The sequence below is a fragment of the Podarcis pityusensis genome (assembly GCF_964106645.2).
Source record: "Podarcis pityusensis genome assembly, chromosome: 7".
In the NCBI taxonomy this organism is placed as follows: Eukaryota; Metazoa; Chordata; class Lepidosauria; order Squamata; family Lacertidae; genus Podarcis; species Podarcis pityusensis.
Window position 1 is genome coordinate 48,932,086 of NC_138031.1, and position 14,321 is coordinate 48,946,406.

The 14,321-nt window shown below is 39.7% G+C and overlaps 1 protein-coding gene across 11 annotated transcripts in view; it reads left to right on the forward strand.

Moving 5' to 3' along the window:
* PTPRM (protein tyrosine phosphatase receptor type M) overlaps positions 1-14,321 on the forward strand; it is a 412,807-nt gene that overhangs the window by 84,733 nt on the left and 313,753 nt on the right. The gene's annotated exons all lie outside the window — the stretch shown is intronic.

Consider the following 14,321-nt stretch of genomic DNA (forward strand, 5'->3'; position numbering starts at 1 on the left):
TGACTTTTTTGTACTTTCTGTTCCTGTATTAGCACCTGATGCTCTCTATAGGTAAAGCCTAATGAAAAGCTTAATGTGAATTTTTCCTTTCTTATCGACATCTGCCCATTACCACACATCTTTTCTGTGCTAGTGTCCTTGAGTAAGAATGATCCTTGCTAATGAGTTTTCAGTTGCCAACAAGTAATTGGCATTGTTTACAAAATATTCCCAGTCTTTTAGGCAGCCATGTAACCAACATTTCAGTAGTTCCTCACTTGTCAGGGAAGAAGATAATACAATAATCAATGCCACTGGAAATCAGTGACCAGATGTTTTGTTGTTGGTCCAAAGTAACAAAAACAAGAATTTGACCTAAAATGGCAAACAAGGTGCTCCTGCTACAAAATTTTGGTTGCAGTCCTATGCTCTCTCATTAGAAACTAAATGGGACTCATTTTGCCTTCGGATTGTACTGTATAGCATTGCACTGTCAATATGGAGAAGAATCTGGTCAATTTTTGCACCTTAGCTTGGTTGCAGAGAAAAAAAAATAATGAACATGTTCTCGCAGCCCAGATTGTGACTGCAGAAACCATAGAATGGTAGCATAAAAAATGCTAATGACAGGGTCAAAAGTAGTTACCCTTCCCAGTAACATTCCTTATTTCCATGGGTAGAGTGTTCCATATGGCAGGTGCCACTATTTGTTTTAAGAACCAAATGCTAGTTTCTGTATCTTCACCAAAAGAGGAAGTAATGCTTCACTGGTATTTTAAATATATTGTTTCTCTTACGAGAATGGAACTTGGGAATAGATGCACCAGAGTCTTCTGGTAGCCTTACACTGAAGAATGTTGGGGACATGGATTCCAAACACAAAGAATATTAGGTCAGATTGTGGAGCAATTTACAAACACTACCATTCAGAAAGAGATACAGGAATGTGTCTTAACATTCAATTTGTGCTTAATTTATTTGTGTACATGTTAAACCATTGCATGAATGTAAATAATCGATCTGACTCCAGTTGGAAAAAGGAATAAAGTTACCGTATTTTTCGCCCTATAGGACGCACTTTTTCCCCTCCAAAAATGAAGGGGAAATGTGTGTGCGTCCTATGGGGTGAATGCAGGCTTTCGCTGCAGCCTGGAGAGCGAGAGGGGTTGGTGCGCACCGACCCCTCTCGCTCACCAGGCTTTGCGGACCTCTCCGCAAGCAGCGGGAGCCAGCGCTGGGCTCCCGCTGCTTGCAGAGAGTTGCCTGCATGCTGAAGCCTGCGCATGCTGAGCTCAGCACGTCCAGGCTTCGCGCATCTCTCAGCAAGCAGCGGGAGCCAGCGCTGGGCTCCCACGGCTTGCAGAGAGCTGCCTGTTTGGGGTCTGTGGTCGGGGGAAGCTCGGGCTTCCCCCGCCCCAGCCCCGTGCCTGGGGGGGAAAAATAATTCCCCCCCCTTTATTTCCCCCTTAAAAAACTAGATGTGCCTTATGGGACGGTGCGTCCTATAGGGCGAAAAATACGGTAATTACTTTCCAATGGCAAAATATTTCTTCAGCTTCTCTCTCTCTCTCTCTCTCTCTCTCTCTCTCTCTCTCTCTCTCTCTCCCCCCCCCCCCAGCAGTGTATTAGCTAAGGCAAGAAATAATGAAGGTGCACTCCTTGTCCACTGCAGGCTTCTGATTAAAAGCCACAGTACAAAATTTATTAAGGACTTCAGTAGGTAAATGAAGTGGCACTCTTGAGAGGAGAATTACCTATGTTCTTTCCAATGTCAGTTAAGCAGTGTTTAACCTCAGCAAGGTCTTGATACTTGCCTGTCAATCATTGAGTCATTCTGTATCTCAAGGATATAGATTAAAATGAAAGCAAAGTTGCACTGAGATAGTACCAGTGTGCATAGTAAGTCTGGATAAATAAATAAAAAAACAACCTTGTAACTAATGTTGAGAAAAAATAGCTGTATAATTTAAAACATCCTGTTTATCCTCCCAAAGCTCTCGCTTTTAACCTATTATCCTAATCTATCTGCTTAAAATAAATGCTGCTAAGTACACACATTAGTGGTGTGGAGAACTTAACATCCATAATCACATGAGTGTGTTAATGGGAGTTGCCTCTTGCTGTTATGGAGAGGCAAAGCACTCACTCTGCAGAACTCCAAGAAACATTGCGTTTTCTTCTTGGGGGCTGGGCAAGGAACTGTATACATGAATGCCTAGGAAAAGAATGTTTATTTCTCTTTGTTGTGTTCTTTTTCCATCATTGTGCAGTATCACAAAGCATACATGCACAAAATCAATAACATAGAAATTTCCCTGACAGGAAAATGTCAGGGCAGGACAACCATATTTTCCTTTTTTTGAACCCCACCCCACCCTGCAATCCTTGCTAGTAAATGGCATTCTTTTGAGAGTGTGGAGAGTAGGTTTGGCTAATGCAAGTGGGGAATGAGATTGGGGAAAGGGCTGGAATTCTGCAAACATGACAGGAGGCGCAGTTGGTGTTCTGTTCCAGACTGCAGCCCGTAGGGGTGTCAAGGCTAAGCATGACAAGAGTCCAGAACGAGTTTCAGGTGGTCAGGACCACAGACAGCTCACTGTGAATTCTTTTTCACACTGTCAAGCAAGCTGGAAAGAAGGCAAGACCTAGCAGTAAGCAGAGTTCTTCAGCTGTGAGTTTAGCCTTGCAGCCAGATGGATATCTGATCTCAAGCTCTACCTGTTTGAGGTTAAAGGTGCTATGTCCTATTCTGAATCACCCTGCTGCGGTTGAGCTTAGAAAGCCTCCTGCTAATCATGGGTCTGGCATGATAGTGGAGGCAGCCCTTGCTAAGTTGCAAGTACTTAAGGTGGATGGGATGAGAGGAGCAGGGCAATCTCAGGCAAAAAAAATAGTGGAAGCTCTAAAGCTACCTTTCTAGGAAAGTATATCGACAAGGTGGTTGCTTGGGAGGCTTCTCTGCCCTCTAAAGCAGGCATAGGCAAAGTCGGCCCTCCAGACGTTTTGGGACTAAAACTCCCACCATCCCTAACTAACAGGACCAGTGGTCAGGGATGATAGGCGCTGTAGTCTCAAAACATCTGGAGGGCCGAGTTTGCCTGTGCCTGTTCTAGAGGCTATGGGGTAGTGTGGGCAGAGGAGAAGGAAGGTGTTTGGAGCTTTGAGCCATAAGAAGGTTGATTAACTGATTGGAATACAGTGGTACCCCTGGATACTCACACCTCTGGTTGCATATCCTCCGGGTTACACACATGACAAACCCAGAAGTATTTTTTCGGATTTCGCCATGTGCGCATGCGCAGAAGCGCTCTACCACACCGTGCGCGTGCGCAGAACAGGCACCTCCGATTGCAAATTCCTCAGGATCCAACCAGAGCTCCAGGTCCCGTGCGCAACTGGAAGTACCACTGCACTACTGGATAGTTTAATCCAATCATGCAGATTATTCTGGAATTTTCTGCTTTGCAGCAGCAGGTTTATGATGATGCCTAGATATTATTATTAATTTATTAGAGTGCAGTGATAACCATACTGATGGAAATGTGGCTATTCAACAGACATTGGTGTGCAGTGCTGGGCTGATGTCACCAGTGCGTTGAGAGCTAAAATGCAGAAAGCTTATGATATCTTTTATCATTATAATTTTGCATTCAGAGAACTTTAGTTAGAAGGGGTTAAGATGAATGTTTGATTAACGTGAACAGAAGTGTTGAGCAGACAATTATTTCAGTAAAATAGAAATGCTTTAGTTTGAGCCTAAGATTTGCTGTTCCTGCACACAGGTACTTCAGAAAGATGTAGAAAAACATCTACATTCACATGGTGAAATCTGGTATTGCTCTCAAGATGTTGTGATAAGCGTTCCCGGGTTTCTAGGCTTCTATGCCAGTGTAAATGCTTGTGACTGGCGTACCAGACTGAATTCTGTAGCTCTGAAGAACAAGTCCTTGAAGATACTGATGCTGCAGTTCTGACATAAACCAAACATTTCACCATCTGTTTCTTGGATCTTTAAAATGTGCATAATGGTTGGGTTCCAAAGAACCACAGGTGTGTACCTAGGCCTAAAGCAGGAGTGAGGAACTTCAGGCATGGGGTCAAAAGCAGGAGTGAGGAACTTCAGGCATGGGGTCAAAAGCGGCCCTTCATTCCTTTCTGTCTGGCTCAATCCTCATGCCTTGCTTTGTACCTTCCTGGAATGCTTTTGTGTTGCTAGTATATGTCCCTCAACTGCACTATGCCTTGTTTTCCTGGATGGTGGATGGAGAGGTGTAGATGTAAAAAGCTCTGACTTTTGCAGGGAGAGAATTAGCATTCTGTGCAAAGGGTTTTTTGTTGTTGTTGTTTTACTTTTTAACTTTCCCCCCACAACTGGAAGCACCTGGAAGGTTGCCCATAAAGGAATGTGGTACTTGGGCAGAAAAGGGTCCTATACCCTTGGACTTTGCTATTTTTTGCTTCCAGTTTTGCCTTTTGCACTGATTGAGTCCATGGGTGGTGCTGTATGTGTCCAGAATGTCATTGCACATCCGTCCGACAGTTATTTAAATCATGGCCATTGCATTTTTATTTATTTATTTATTTATTTTGGTTTAAGACCAAAAGTAAACCTTTATATTTATTCAGTAAATCCATTCCAAAATACACCCTGTCATAAAGCAATTCAACCATATGCAATTCAATTACACTCATATAGAAAGCAACACAAATTGGGATTTGACTCCTGATTTATGAACGGCTGCTTTCAGTAAAAATAGAAATTAAACTTCAAGCCAATGTTTTAAAGCAGTTTGTTAAGGTGACAATTTGAAACCTGGAAATATTGAACTACCAATGTTATCCTGAACTCCAGACTTTATATACAGTGATGTGTGATGATGGATATGGATTTTTGAGTCATCTGGATTTTTGAGATATGAACAACTTTCAGATTTTTTTAAAAAAATACTATGAATAGTTTTGATCAAACTATTTGATCAGGGTTGTTTTTTTTTACAAAGTTGTAGGAAAATGGGGAATCTTTAGCAGAACACTAAAGCAAGAGAAAAACATTCTAAATGGTGAGTCAATCAATGCTCCTGTTGTTCTACAAGCTAAAGAAAAGAAACCTTAGTAAAATAAGAAAACACTGTTTGTAAATGAGTGGGAGCATAATCATCTGTCTCACACCAAATTTATCTCTGAATTTTATACAGATTTTAAGGCATGAGTGGGCTTATGAAGCTTCTGTAGAATATCAAACACATAGTTAATTGGGCTTTATGGTACAGTTTAATTTTACATAATTGCCTAGCAAAACCATCCAGTAGTTCAGGTTGTTGATGCTTATGTTGTAACGTTTGCAGCTAGTTACAGGAACAACAAATGTACATTAGTTTTAAGAATGCAAAAAGATACCACCCATTGCTTTGAAATGAGAGACTTATAAAAAACAATGTAATCCAACCTAGAATAAAAGGGCCCTCCTTATTTCTTAAAGTTTCAAACAGAATTAAAACAAAAACCCAAACCCTTTAATAACCCTCTTGTAATCCTTTAATCCTGTAAGCCTTTATCTAGGGTTTGTGTATATTACCAGACTTGCTTTGATTACAGTCATCAAAGAATGGGATTTTGATGTCTAAGAGTACACATGGGGCTTTAAGGACCTTAATTTATCTATTTCACTTGGCTTGGAATCTTGTAACCAGTAAATAACATTTTTGAAAAGTATCATGGAGTATGCGGAAAATTGTGAAGAGGGAGTACCGTTACGTAGAAACAATCTAGGTGTGCCACCGCATTAAAAGTTCAAGATCTTGTGTGGTTGGAGAATGCCAAGATACTTTGGGCAGCATAAGGAGAAGGACTTACATGTGCCACAAGATATTTGTGGCTTGTTAGCATTTACAATGAGAGTACTGTGTGCGTTGGGATGACTCTTAGACTTCTGCACTCTCATTTGTACTGAAGGCTCATGATCTTAAGGTGGATTAGCCTTCCCTCATCTCTGAACTTTTACTTTCTTTTTGGGATACTGTTTTTATAACATCTTTACTGAAGTTGGCGCAGGGCTGTGTCTTTTAGGCCCTCCATATGTTACTGCAGGGCCACTTAACTGAGGCATTTCTTCTGCCCCACCACGTAACATTTTGAAGCTCGAAAGCATGTAGTTGGGACCAACTGTAGAGCTCCTTACCTTTTTATTGTCACAGTCCTTCTTGTCCTCAGAACTGGACCCATAGGACCTAGCTCCTAGGGGCCGAGGTCCCTTTGCCCCCCCCCGAAACAAAATATTTCAGGGGGTCATCCGCCCCAAAGTTGATGGACATTGCCATTCAAATGGTATGCATGTGCTGCATCTTGTGATTGCTTATACAGGGCAGGGCTTACCTGTCCCCCAATATGTTACTCAAGTTGGCAGCCCAATTGGATTTATGCAAAATGATTGTAGGATTCCACTGCAATAATGCATGAAGGGCTCCCACTGTTGTAGTCAGAAGTTTGATCTATTTGCCTTCTACCAAAAATTTTATTTAACTATTTTTTGTTCTTAGCTGCTTTCGCTGACAAAACAAGGGTGTGTGCCTCAGATGTTTGTTGGTGTTGTGAGATCTCTAAGGGCACACTGGAACTAATCACTTGCTGTTTCGATGTGGGTGGAAGTAGCCAGGCAAATAAATTTAGTGTTCAATGCTTGCTGCTCTTTTCCAAATATGCACACGTACTTCTGGGCTGCTACCCAGGAGCTTAGGCCTTCAGTAAGGCTCAAAAGGCATGAGCACAAAGATTTGTACTAGTTGCCAAACACTGTATTTTTGTGAGGCTGGAAGGCAAAAATGTAGCCTTGCCCATGAAATCTGGATATTAGAGTTGCTTGCCCTGGCAGCAAATGAAAGAATGCCACATAAAAAGAGAGATAAATTAGGAAAGTTTAAAACCATCTGGTAGCCATTTTTAGACTGCTTTTCTCAGTCAAATTGGACCTGCTTCTTACTGCCTAGCTACTCCCTGCCAATTTTCCTTCTTGTATTTTCCTACTCTTGTGTATGTTTCCTGTCTCCTTTATGCCTATGTAGATGGATGGATGTAAAGGCTTTTTTGGCACTTTTGTTTTTTTACACATCACTTTTTTATGAGTAGTAATTATTTGAACTTAGCAATGAGTGAATGTGCGACTGTGAAAGGTTTGTTTTTAAATAGGACTTTAACATTTAAAGGGATTAATTGATTAAAGCATTTCATTTGTGATCATTTTTTTTTTTGGGGGGGGATAAGCTTTTTAAATATTCCTGGAACTCCTGAGGCAGTGAACACTGCATAGAAACATCACCCTTCATTGCTTGAGTATATATATTCATTGCTCATTCCTGAAGTGGTTTTACTAATGAATGATCTGGAAACCCAGAAATGCTTTATATCTGATGGTCCATACAAAAGACAAAAGTTTGTGTAATGTAATCCTCAGTCCACAATGTATCATGAATTCTTAAGGCATAGTAGTTGCAAGAGTGTGCCACCATTCACAGATTTATCAAATAGCCGAATACTGCTATGAACCTATGGACCCATCTTGGAAAAGGCAGCTCACTATGTATCTACATGATTCATTAGTATATCCTTTTATCTTGTGTTAATACAGTATATTGCTATTTTTTATAGTATCCTGCCATCATTTAAGGTACTACATCAAGTTACCCACTGTACACTCAAAGTATTCACAAGTAACTTTTCAGTTTGTTTCAGTTAGATATTATTTTTACTTTTAGGTATTCAGTCCACAAAATACTATAATAACCTGTTAAATTACATGGCAGGGAGAACTTATGGCTACATTGTGGTAACTTTGGTCTGGAATCAATGAACATGTAAACCTAACTAAAAGTTTGTTTTTCAGCATTTTAGAGAATAGATGGTCTGGGAAAGTTTGTCACCTAGACTGGGGAATTGCTCTTTGATCACCTGTTAATGCCCATATTTTTGCCTTCTGAGTCTTAATCCATTAGCAGAAAGGGAATGCAAGGTTGTTGGAGATATCTGGGGTTAGAAAGAAAAGAAATTGATTGATTCTGCAAGTTGTGACCTGTCTCTCTTGTAAAGTGGAGATTGCTGTGGAATAAATTGTACCTTCACTCCCACAGCATGCTAAGAAAAGGAAATATATCCTTAGTTTCCAGTGTGGCATGCAGTCCTTTGTGTGTTTTCTTCTTCTTTCGTTATTACTTCTTTCTTCTTCTTTCGTTATTACTTCTTTCGTTATTACCTAGAGGTCTTCACATCGCTCCCTTGTCAAAGATCTGCAAAAGCATGTTAGCATCATATCTATGAACTTTCAAAATAAGCTCTTTTTTTTTTTTACAAACACTAATAGTAAAATTAATGTTTGCTTTTAAAACAGATAACCCTTAAATCGAACCTTTTACAGGTACAGCATTGGAGAAAGCATGGCTTCCTAGGCTAGGTTGTGAAATATCTTAGTACCTGCTACGCATGTTTAGCATGATTGACAGGTAGTAAAACACTTGTTAAAAGCCTTCAGCTTCCCCAATTCTTTCTATTAAATGACCTTTTTCTGAAAGACTGAAAGCTATAATCAAGTTCCCTCTGTGTAATTCACTGGTGATTACTGATCTAAGGAAATAACGTACATCGGTAAAAGGCTTTTATATTTATGGCTTAAGATGTGCTTCCGTAATTTGAAATGAAACTCTTGCCCTGCTCTTAGCTATTAAAACCGTTTAACCTGTAAGTTAATGCATGGGAAGTACATTGAGTATTGAAACAAGTGTATAATATTCAAAATGGGATTAAATTAATGATGTTACTATAAAGAAAGAGAAAAACATCAATTTAGTAAAAAATGCTGGTTGTCTGACTAACTTAATTGCTTTTAATAAAACAGTCTATACTTTATTGTAGGTATGTTAGTATCTCAACCCTAAACACAATACTTGCAAGTCTTATATTTTTCATTCATATACAATCGGCAGTGAAGCCATGCAATATAAGGCCATGTTAAATTTAATTTAATACTTAAATTTAAGTATTCCTTAATCATATGCAATACTTGTACCAATATGGTGAGTGGGTAGTAGATTGATGTGGCATTCACTCAGATTTTGCAGAAAGCCAGCCCTTACTACTTCCATACAGGAGCAATTACAGCCATGCAAAAGTAACCTTAGAGCTGATTTATACCAGAGCAGCATGGTTGCTGCCCTCATGTGTCTTCCCCTCATTTTGCTCTAAATCTGTTGCACATGTAGAACAGGCTAATTGTGTGGAATGTAACCATGTCAACAATGCCAGCATCATAGGATTTAGGCTGGGTATCAGCATGCTAACTTCCTACATGACTTGCTTATTAATGTGAGTGCTGAATTTACAGCTGAGCTAAAAATTCATCTTCTGCAGTATGGTTTGCAGGCCACAAATGTGACATTTTCACTTATTTCTGGGAGGGGGGATTCCACAAGTTTCCAGCAGTGGGAGCCTTGCTATGACAAGCAACTGTGGTGCTAACAGGTTATATTTCCATAATCTCTAACTTCAGAAGTTGCAACATTCTGACACAGCTTCATTTGAGGGACATTGTTGGGGGAGATGATGGCCCACACTGGCTGAGAGATAAGCCCCAGTCTCCCACCTATGCAAAATTTTATTTTTTCCTTCACCAGTGGATTGATTTCTTTCAGTCTCAACTAACACGTCCATCGGTGCAAAGATTTCTGCTTGTGCAATAGGATATAGGGTAAGAAAGAGGGGAAGTCCTGCTGCCCAAGTGGAAATCCTTGCACTGACAAGGTAGTTCTTGACTAAGATGTTCATGACCAGATGAGTCTATCAGCCCTTTGGCTGCACATTCTAAACCAGATGGAGCTTCCAAACCAGACCCCAGGGCAGCCTTGTGGTAAGGTAAGGTAAGCTATGCATGGACTGCAGTAGTCAGACTGTCCTTGTCTTTGAATGGTTGTAGCTGGCAATGTAGACGAAGCTGGTCAAAGGCATTCCCACCAAAGATGTATCCAGGAGTGCCCCCAAGCTATGCACTTGCTGCTTCAGAGGGAGTGCAAGTCCTTCCGGAAAAGGTAGCATGCTACTTCCCCAAACATGGGAACCAAACCACCTAAAGAACTTCCTCCCTCCCGGGATTCAAACACAGTTTACTGGCCCTCACTCAGTTTATTACTGCATTCAGACACTGATCTGGAGCTGTCACATCCTCTCCTGAATCAGATGCTATGGAGAAGTAGAGCACTTTATCATCAGTGTACTGGTGACATCTTGCTCCAGAACTTCTAATGACTGCCTCCAATGGCTTCATATAATATTAAATCACACTGGGGAGGGAATAGTGTCCTGCAGAACTGCATAGCTGAAGTGTCAGGGTGCTGAGGAACACTCACACAGAGCTTCTCTTTGGACATGACCTTGAAGTTATCAATGGAGCCACTGTAATACAGTGCTTCTGATACTCATCCTGCTTAGTCGGTCCAGGAGGGTACCACGGTCAGTCGTATCAAAGGCTTCTGAGAGATCAGGCAGAAGTGGCAAGTCCGCAGTCCCACTGTCCCTCTCACAATAAATTTCATCCATCAGGGCAGACTCAGTTCTGAAACTAGGTCTGAACCCAGGTTGTAGTGGATCTAGATCTAGATAATCATTCTCATCTAGGAACACCTGCAGTATGGAAAGCAGTTACAGGGAAGTTATGTTGCTCTCATAATGCATTGTAAGACGTGGACCACTGAAAAGTTTATGGATATTTGAGTAACTGCTTGATACTTAGTATGAGAAATATCTATCCCATTTTCTTGTTTGTTTTTATTCATTTGCATTATAGTGCAAAAGGGAATTAATTCAACTTGAAATATATTTTATTTCTCTCTATTTGTGTAAGCAAATGTACCCATAACCATACACCCAAGAGTGAAATAATTAAAACACATTCATTTCAGTGAAAGCTTTAAACATATACTCAACACTCTCATTGAAACATAGGACTTAAAATCACTTAACTTGGCGTGATTACACTCAGATGATAAAAATGTACTAGAATACTAATGAGAATTAATACTTCTTCAATCTGCTTAAAAACATTTTTCAGTAGCAAACTTTTTCTTACTTGGGAATATTTTGCTGTAAAAAAAGAGAGGGAATCAGTAATTAAAACTCTTGCAGGGACAGAATTGAAAGTCTATCTCTACAGGTCAATTAAAAGACTTATTCATCACTAATCCATGCTTATGAGTTAACAATAAGATGGGCATCTCAGTAGACTGCTGCTAGTCTCCTTTGTTCCCTCAGTAATTAAGGCAGCAAACAACTTTGGCACTTCAGAAAGCACAACTGAAAAATGGTCAGAAAGGCCAAAATGGTTGCTTTCACAGCCCTTTCCAAAGTAATAGAAATTTATCCTTGCTGTTGTCCCCATTTCATGCTCTTGATTTGAGTGTGGAATTGTGGAATCCAAAAGATACACTCAGAAGAGTTACTGTTTAACAAGATATATTTATTTCCTTCCATTCAGCCCAAATATGTAGATAACTTTGGAACACATTCCTCCTGCTTAGTGGAATACTGAGTGAGCAGAAGATCCTACTTACTGCAGATATTTAGCTAAAACGAGGCACTGTCTTTCAAAACAGATTTGTGGTTAAGGATTGATGTGAGCAGGAAACAACAACAGATTGCCAGGCTTCATCCTGGAAGTTGTTATTTAGTTAAAAAGAAAATCCCATTAATATTTGAAAGCAGGCATTTTAAGATACCTACAAAATACATTTGACAAATATATCTATGCACCAAGTATTTGTGGCTTTTGCCTTTGATTAATACTTGAATAAATTTGCTTTTATTTGATTAGCCAAAAATTATAATAAAGTTCAAAATATAACAGAAATGACAAAATTGTGATCAGAAGATATCAAAAATATTGTTTGCTGACTAAAAAAATAAACATTATAATCTTCTCTTTGCTATTAGCAAGTACCGTATTTTTCCCGTGTATAAGATGATCCTGAGTATAAGACGACCCTTATTTTTTTTCAACCCAAAATTTTAAAAGCAAAACCCTAAAATAGAAGTGAAAATCCGGATGATTGGCAGTGGCGACGGAAAGTTTCCAGCATGAGGTGCATGCAGTGCCAGTGGTGCGGAAGCAGGCTCAGTGGTTGGGGCACCACATGCCCCCCCCCCCTTGGCGGCTGTGGGGAAGCGAGGGGCAGGAGGCTCCCGAGCAGGACGCTGGGGCAGAGCCTGGGGAAGGGAGACCCACTCTGTTGGACCATGTCATCAAGCAAACCAAGCCGAGGAAGGTGGGGAGTGGGCCAGGGCAGGGAGGGGGGTTGAGGGGGAGGGGGGAAAGAAAGAAGGGTGAGGAGAGGTAGCCAAGGTGGATAGCGGCAGCAGAAGGCGAGAGAGGAGAAGGAGGGGATGGCGGCTGGAGGGACTGCCTCAGCCTGCCCAAGCCCAAAATTTGCTTAAATATTAACCCCACCCCCAGATGCCCATGTTCCATGTATAAAATGACCCCCCCATTTTTACTAATTTTTTAAAGCAAGAAACCTTGCATTATAAACAGAAAAATACGGTGATGTGATTTTTAAAAATTAAGACTAATGAGAACAATTCAATAGTAACCAAGAAAGAAACACATGCCTATATCTTCAGAGATAGGAGAATGGAATACATAATAAGGAAAGTTCTCAACTACATCTTCCTCCCACTAGCAGAGGTTGAAAGTTAATGCCATGAAGAAGGTGACATGTGTTGCATGCTAAGTATTACATATACTTTTTTCATGGAAAAATGAGAAAATTCATTTAACTTTAATTATGATACACCCTGAGGCCATCATATAATTAGGTATTTTTTTAAAAAAAATCTCAAACTCTGTTCTTGAATTATTTTGTTGTTGTCCTGCCTCCACATTAATATTCCAAAAATAAAGCAATGTTCGTGTATAATTTGATTTTGTGATCTTACTGTGGTTTAGCATTAATGTACAGGAGCCGCAGGCCCATGCGCCTCCCCCCTTCTTCTTTTCCAACATTTCCTCAAGGAGGAGATTGCAAGCTTTTACTTCAGGCCCGCCCCCCATTGCAATTGTATTCTGCAACATGTTATTGACACAATACCCCCCTCCCTGAACATATGTAGTATGAAGAGTTGCAGGATTTCAGCAGGAAGTTACAGGATATGGCCTGAGAGGAAATAAAGCTGTAAGACCTCCACAAAATCTTTTCAGGTACAAATGATATTGATGACCCTGACAATGTCATAAGCACTAATAACAATAAATGTACAATAAAAAGAAAAGTGTAAAGTGAAAAAACATTTTGCTGGATGGATCATGCTAATATTTTTAAGATTGATGTGCAAATTTAAAAATGTATAAATATATGACCTCTAAATGTGAATTTTTTTAAAATAAAAATTAAGTTTCTTTGGCTGTGTTCAAACCAAGAGGAAGAACAAGCAAGTTGTAAGGTTGCTTGCATGGAAAAAATGCTGAAATGATATTGTGTGATAGAGAGAAGGCTCAACACCTGCTTTGCCTCTGTCTTCACCCAAAATGATAGCGATGAGATTTATAACATGCTTATTCACTTGCACAATTGTAAATGATGTGAAATACGCATATTTTGTCAATGTATATCAGCAACCAGTACATAGTATACGTACACTGTGCAAACTACACCTGCTTGTTTATTGGCTACTCCTGGGACATTATTTATTAAATTTCAATACCACCCTCCATCTGAAGATCAAAGAGCAGTTTAAAATATAAAAATGTACAACATAATAACCAACAAAAATTATAAGCTGCCACCAAGTATTTTATTTTATTTTATTACAACATTTGCTTTCACATATTATGAAGCTGAGGTTTGATAAACTGAAGGGGTTTATTGGGTGTAATATATAACTTTTGTAATCATGGGGCAAAAAGGTTACCGGAGAAGCCGGTGATTGCTTAATTTACCGTGAATTTTCTCAGAGCAACTGTAGCAAGTGTTCTTGATATCGTAGTATATGAATGCTGAAATTTTGATGTTATAAAAATGGCCCAAGGGAAATGTTTATGATGCTGAAGTACAATAACAATGAAAGGAAGTAGCTTCTCTTTTTTCTGTAGCTTTCTTTTTTTTAATAATAAAAAAATGAAGCAAGCTAAGGCTTTTAAGTAATCTACGGGCAACATACCATCAATTTTAGTACTGTAGTTTGCAACCTCACTTGAATTGTTATTAAAATTAATGGAAATAATTTTAGGGAGATGGATGCTATGAAAAAGCAGGCAGTGAGCATTTTAATGCTTGTTACTGACAGTGCTGTGTATTGACTGGGCAGGAACTAGC